This window comes from Dermochelys coriacea, chromosome 12 (genome assembly GCF_009764565.3).
Source record: "Dermochelys coriacea isolate rDerCor1 chromosome 12, rDerCor1.pri.v4, whole genome shotgun sequence".
Lineage (NCBI taxonomy): Eukaryota > Metazoa > Chordata > Testudines > Dermochelyidae > Dermochelys > Dermochelys coriacea.
The window spans coordinates 7421531-7428789 of record NC_050079.1 but is presented as its reverse complement, the minus strand read 5'-3'; the positions used below and the strand labels follow the sequence as shown (position 1 = coordinate 7428789).

Sequence of the window (7259 nt, the reverse complement as noted above, 5' to 3'; positions counted from 1 at the left end):
TTGGTCCTGCTTTGAGCAGGGGGTTGGACTAGATACCTCCTGAGGTCTCTTCCAACCCTAATCTTCTATGATTCTATGTATTAAAAATCTCAGCATGGGTCAGGGGGTTGAAGCCTTAGTCTCAGGCCCTAAGCGCTCTGGGTTGTTTATTGAGCCATTCGAAGATCTTGGGCTGTATTCCGCTCTCAGGAACTGAGCTGTGCTTGAAGTACCTCATACCATCCAAACTAGGTCCCAGGGCAGGTGTCGCATGGCAGAAGCATTCAGGGGTGTTGCGGGGGTGACCTTCTGTAAGTCCCGATGGGCAGGGCTAGGTCTGCCTGCCACTCCCATTTTGCATGCCCCCCCACCCCACCCCACCCCAGAATAGCCCTGAGTTTATCATTCCATGGAAAGGCAGGCGACCAAACTAGACAGGGGTGCTGGTGGTAGGGACCAAAGAGCAAGCGATTTTGCTCATGAGCTTCCTCACTGAGAGCAGCAAACAGCAGGACACCCAGGGTTTGAATCAGGGCCAGGCTGTGCTTCCTGTATCCTCTCCGAAAAGGGGCCAGGATGCAGTGTACACTTCTGGGCATGTCACCGAGGGAGGAGCTGCTGGTTTTGTTGCCTGAGCAATAGCATTTACAGTGCTGCTTTGAAAACCCAGGATGACAACTCAGCAAATGAAGTCCACTGCCTGGGGCAGGAACACACCAGTGGGCTCACTTTGGGGGGGGTTGGACTATTTGCTCTGCTGATGGTACAGTCGCAACATGGGCACCCACCCCCAGAGGCTGCTTCCGCTCATTTTTGCCTGTAGCAATCAGTCTGCCATTCGTGAGCCTCTGCTGCCCATATCAGGCCCTTCTAAAGTATAGCAGCCCATTCTCATTCCTTGGCCCCCCCGCCGTCATGCCAACACCAGCCCCTTTCACATGTGACCCTCTGCTGCCCTCGTGCATCCACTTCTCTCCATTGATGTAAAGCTACAGAACGTCTTTCCAAACTTCTGCCAGCAGCTCATAATCAACGTCATGGCCCTTTGCCAAAGGACTCTGTGCTGCTGGCTTTGCATATGACCGTAGAGAGAAGATGCAGGAAATGTAAGCTGATGAGAACATGATTTCCCCAGGGTCAATCTGCAGGGAAAGGGACTGCCTCTTGTATTTAGTTCACTTTCACCACTAACTTAGGGGAACCCTTTCTGCCCCAGCCACCTCCCACTCACCGCCTGTCCCCACTGAACTGTTTTATGACCAGGAGTGTTTATAGGCAGCTAGTTAAGCCCTGTTGACAAAGTGTATTACAAACTGAGAAGCTACCCGACATTTAAGAATTCACAGGTCACTTGTTAACTTTCATTTTTACTTCAAAAAACAAAAACACCCACTCAGGCTCCATTGGAGTCGGATTTGTCCCTTTCCTGTTGGTAGGGCATGTCCAGTCTGAAAGGCACCTGTGCCAATACCTTGTAAGGGTCCATGTTTTCCATCTCAGGGACCCACTATTAAATGTGCTCAGTTTACAATTAAAAACACAGGTTTGTTTCCCAGCTCCCAGGCCTGTAAACGGAGCCTGGGCTCCGAGAATGAAGCTGCGCCTTTTCCTCCTTATGCTTCATCACCAGCACTAAAGGGCCAGCAGGCTCCCTTATACTCTCCCTGCCACTTGTGCAGCAATCCTATGGTCTTCTGTGCATTTGCACAAGTGTCACTGCTTGGAGCTTAGTAACCAATCTGGTAATGAGATGAGCTGGGTTTAGCAGGCACATGGAAGACTCACTGGCTGCTTGCCTGGTGCCTTTTTGTCCTGGTTGCCATATTGTAACCCACACATCTCTTGGGTATGGGATTCTGTCCTATCTAGTGGTACAGAGACCACTTAGAGATTATGAGTCTGCTCTACAGCCTTAGCTAAGAGCCATATGGCTTTTGGCTCATGCACTAAGCTCCAGAGGCTCCAGATTTGATCCTGCCTGCTGACGACCAGGGTCTGTCGGTGTTACATTATCATGCCCGTCTCTCCTGCGCTCAGGTTATTTCGAGCACTAGGAAGCCATAGAATGGTTTCGGGGTAAGAGTGAAAAGGGAGGTAACTTTTCGGAAGTGCTGGTACTTTAGCCGAAAGGCACTGGCTGGGTTTTCTGATCAAAGCCAGTTCTTTCAGCCTTTCCCAGCACGAAGTCGCTAAAACGGGGATGATGCAATTTCCCACCATTCATTTTGCTGCTGTTGCAAAAAACAAAAAAAAAAAACAAAAAAAAAACGCAGCCTCCAAGGCACCTTGCACTCCTCAGTCATAATTGGCCCGGCAGTAAGTGAGCACAGGACGTGTCTCCAGTAGAGTTGCACTAGCTTATGCCAGGGCTGAATGTTTCGCAGATCATTGTCCAGGCTGAAGCAGTTGTTACATCCCCTGAAAGCTGCTGTGGACTACAAGGCTCCTGCAGATTCCTTGGGTGTCAATCAGAGCAACCTCATGGTTGCTCTAACTTATGTTCTGCTTCCCATGGCCTCTTCTGGACCTTGGAAGTAGAGAATAAATTGCAGTGGGAATATGAATGGTGGGAATAATTGGGAATCAGGCCCCAAAAGCCTGCATTATAACCCCATGCTCTTAAAAAGCAAGGAAAGACTGGCCATCATTTTCATACCTGGGAGCCTCCAGTGTTCATATTCAGGCACGTAAATAAAGGTCTTTTCAGCAACAGTGTGCAGGGAGGAAATGTAGAGCCGTGCATGGAGCAGAAGGCGCTCACTTCCCTTCACTTCTCCTTCCTCATCTAGGAAGAGCTGACTGAATTTCTTGATTGGTGAATTTGCACAAAGGTTGATTTGCATCAAGCTCCTGTGGCAGACTGCAGGAAATGTAAAAATAGACGAGAGAGAGAGAGCGCGCAAACTCAGGCTGGGCTAGGCAAGAACTTCCCTACAACATGGGCTAGTGGGCCTCAGGCTCACTGACTGGAGAGCAAACATGCAAGCACTCAAGCACAAGTCTCCTCTTAGGGAAGCAGGGTTTATGCCCACAGCCCCATGCCCCCACATCTGGGCCTCTCCTTCTTGATGACTAGGACCCCAATGCCCAGCCTCGTTATGCCCTAACTTGACAGGCTGGAGAGAGCCATGCTGCCATCAAATAGAGGTGCAGGGAGGCCAAGACTCATCACAGTGCGACTTGCTGGCCTAGCACTGGGATGGTCATGTTGTGTCATCACATCACCTTGGACATTGATATACAGCCTGAGAGAGGCAGCCCAATGCTGTATTAAGGCATCACGCCATGGAGGATTTGTGGCTCTCTCTGACCGGAAGTCACTTCTGTCTCTCCTCACCATCACCCTTCATCCCCGCCACTTGGCATCACTTTCCTGTCCTGGCTTCCCACCCTGCACCCATGAGCCCTGCCACCTGCTCACCATGCCCCACCTCAGCATCCACCTGCTGATGCATCCTCTTGGTCTTGCAGATTTTCACCCACCCTCAACTTCTGTCTTCTGACGACACTTGCCCCACACACATACCCCCGTTCTCCCCTCCCTGCTCTGGGCTTGTCTGAGCTCCATCGTAAGCCTGTCCATTAGAAAGCTTATGCCTACCGCATGCTTTCCCCCTTACCTCCCACTGTCTCCAAGCAACCCCACTCCACCTCACTCCACTTCCTCTTCTCCATGTTTCCTGCTCCCTGCCCTTTCTTCCCCACACTCCCCATCTCACTCAGCCTCTACAGCTGCTCCCTCCTCTCTCACCCGCCCTGAACAAAGGTTTCAAGCTCCCATTCTCTGTTCCTGTTGCTTCTAGCCCCTTCCTGGGGAGCCTGCCCCTGTTTGCCCTTCTAAGTTCACTCCAACCATCACTTCTCTTTGTGGCTGTGATCGGGTGCCCCGGGCTCTTCTTTCACATTTTGCTCCCTCGGTCTAGCTCATCAACACTTATGCCAGGCAACATCCTCTCCTGGGTTGCTGGCCCATCTGTCTCCACACAGTCTCATTTCTCACTTACTTCCTTCTGTGTGTGCCATAGGATTTCTAGAAAATGAGAAATCTCCAGTGGTCAGACTGAAGATAGAAAGTGGTGATGCTTTTCCCAGCTCCATGCACCAGACACTGCCCATGGCAGATTGCAGGTGTTCAAAATGTGATCACGTCTGTCTTTGTGTTCAGCTAACTTTCTAGAAAACATAGGACAGCCCCTTCCTGAGGGCCCTTCGGTGCCTTTGACAGATGCTAAACAGAGTCCTACTTAAACAGCCAGACCAAACCAGAGATGGATAGATTCTGCACAACACACATATACCCCTGCCCTCAGCTTCCCCTCCTTCCCCAGATGCCTGAGGAAAGTGAGGGACTTTGGAGAATGCCCTGAAGGTCAATAGATCTGGCTTATTTTGTGCCAAGGGAGCAGGGAGGGAGTTCCCAGGTCCTGGCCTGGTCACGGACAGCACCCTGCCAGCAGTCCCCTCTCTTTTAAATCCAGGAGGCTCTAGTTCAGTTTGTTATTCTTTCTTCATATCGTTTGCATCCTGCCCTCTCTCCCCATGGTCTCACCAGCTTCCCCAAGGAGAACATGGAGGGTCTCTGGTGAGACTTTCCTTCTCCTCTCTACAATCCCCCTGAACTTGCCTCAGTTTCCTCCCATTCCACCTTGCTCATTTTTAACCTGGAGATGTCCCTCTTCTTCCGACTCCTCTTCCTGTCCCATTGTCCCTATCCCTGTCTCGTTGACTTCACTAGCTTCTTATCTCGTGCCCTCCCTCTCCCTCATCCTCTCAAGGATGTGCCTAGTACCAAAACTTTCCATCCCCCTTATAACAGCCACTGGTTCCCTCATAAAACCCTCACTTGACCCCTTTCCCCTCTCCAAGGACTGGCCCATTGCCTCCCCTCTCCTTTTACCCAACTCCCTCCCCATGCAGCTCACACCTTCTGCTTTGACATCTTCTCCTGCATCGGCTGCAGTCTGGCTCAGCCCTTTCTGCTCACCCAAACTGCTCCTGAGAGTCCAATGAGCCTCTCTTGACCAAATCTAAAGGCCTTTCTCAGTCATGGTCCTTGCTCGATCTGCACCCTTTGCTATTGTTGGTCATTCCTTCTTCCTCAGCGCTTTCCGATTTCTCATCTCTCCCCCTCCATCAGCAGCTGCTCCTGTGCTGCCAACATGCCCCTTCCCCTCAGGGGCGGGCCTATGCTGTGCCACACAGCCCCCCCACCCAACACCTCCGACTCCCTATGGTCAGAGCCCCCTCAGACACACTATGCCCAGCGCCCCTCTAGATCCACCCACAAATGCACAGCACCCTGCCTACAGCCCCACCACAACTGCCCAGCACCCCCCACAGAACCCCCACTCCCTAGTGCCCCAACACACAGATCTTCCCCGCCCCTTCACAGCCCAGCACCCCACCAGACCCACTCCCTGCCTCCTGGCCGTGCTCACTGGCCCTGCTGGGAGGCAACTGTGTCTGTGGGCTGAGCCGGCAGCACAGCCGGGGCTGGTCCCGGGGCCGGGAATCGCTCCAGCCCCTTGGGAGTGGCGCGATCAGCCAGGCCAGGACCTGCCCCGGGCGGGCTCCCTCAAGACGCACTTGCCGGGAGGGTCCCAGCCAAGCCCCCCACACTGTCTCCCCCCCCCCCCACAGACACAGACACACACCTGGCCAAGAGTGGCCAGGCTTCTGCCCCAGTCCCAAGTGGCCCAGCTCCGGGGGGGACAGGTGGGGACCCACAGGTGGTGGGAAGCAGAGGCTGCCCAGAGCCGGAGGTTCACTGGGGTCCAGCCAGGGGGCAGAGAGGAGCAGAGGTGTGGGGCCAGAGAGGAGCCCTTGGCCAGCCAGCAGGCAGGCCAAGAGGAGCAAGTGGCGGGGGGAGCCAGCAGGGTCTCAGGGTGCAGGGCAAGCAGAGCAGGCTGGGGCCCCTTCTGAGCATGGGCCCGGCTCCATGGCGCCACTGTAAACCCAGCACTGGCTCGCATCTCAACCTGTCGCTAAGACCCCTCTCCCTGGATGTCCTGCCCCCCATCTCAAAACTCACCGTGACCTGAAAAACACCCTCACAGTCCATCCTTCCCGCTCAATACACACTGCCCACCCCCCCTTCCAAGCATCCCTCGTCTCGGACCTTCCCCTTTGCTCCTACCGTCTCCTCCTCTTGCTCCCCAGCCACCACCCTTCCTCCATCCTCTCAACATGCTGCTGCAGAAGTTCTCTTTCTCCCACTCACCCATCACATTATTTCCCCCCTGTGGCAAGCCCCCCCCCCTTATGCCTCACCAGACTTAGCACTCCCTCCTCTGGCAGGGACAGGGCCTGGGGGAAATCAGCCACCCACTCTGGAGTGGGTCTGTCTTCCCTCTTCGGGGTTTCTTTCTCAGAGCCTTCCCAGCCGGCTTCGGGGAAGGCCCGAGGAGTGCTCTGCTGCCAAACAAAGGGGGAAAAGTCTATAATGCACCAAAACAAAAGGGGAATACCTTGCCTTGGCCCCCTCACTGGGGCAGGTGTCATCCTGTCACTGGCCCCAGGGCATCAGTCCTTCCCCTAAACAGGCACTGGGTTTTGGGTGTCTCCCCTATGGGGAGGGGGTGCAGGCTTTACAGTGGAGAAACCTACCTCCCTGCTGCCTCCAGCCTTGCAGCAGTTTGTCTCCCAGCACCCTGGCAGGAGAGATTTTAACAGGTTTCAGGCAGCCCTTAATTGGACTCAGGTGTCCCTAATTGACCTGAAGTAACCCCTTCCCAGCTTGTAGGGAAAAGGCCCTTTAGTATTCTAGAGCTAACATAGCTGGTTTCCCAGCCCCTCCGGCAGCCATCCGGCCTGACTGTCATAATCCGTAAAGCCCAGGCTCACACGTTTTTGTCTTCTACAAAAATTCAACATCTGCTGAATGTCTTGCCGTTGACCTCAATAGGAGCACAGGTTTCAGGGTGGGCCTTCCAAGTGTCTAGAGGCAGCAGGCTCACTCAGAAAGCTGCCCTCAGTGCCGCCCAGAGGATTCAGGGGCCTGGGGCAAAGCAATTTCGGTGGCCCCTTCCATAAAAAAAAGTTGCAATACTATAGTACTCTGCGGGGCCCTGGGGCCTGGAGCAAATTGCCCCCCGCTCTGGGCAGCCCTGGTCCTCACTACTAGATCCACACTTGTTTTGTAACATCTCCCTTTGACTTGTCACTCCAGATACTCCTGATGTCACAGTGAGTGGGGGCACTAGACGTCACTAGAATCGTTGGGTGCGGGTTTCTAGGAGACATTACACTGGCCTATGAAAACCACCACTGAAAATAAAGTC

General features: G+C 53.8%; 1 long non-coding RNA gene across 1 annotated transcript; it reads right to left on the bottom strand.

Moving 5' to 3' along the window:
- Positions 1 to 2230: 2230 nt before the first annotated feature.
- Positions 2231 to 6601, bottom strand: LOC119841362. Its single transcript, XR_005288518.2, has 3 exons — positions 6447 to 6601; positions 2636 to 2839; positions 2231 to 2506 (listed from the first exon to the last, which is right to left on the bottom strand). It is a non-coding gene; the product is annotated as an uncharacterized LOC119841362 (long non-coding RNA).
- Positions 6602 to 7259: the final 658 nt, after the last annotated feature.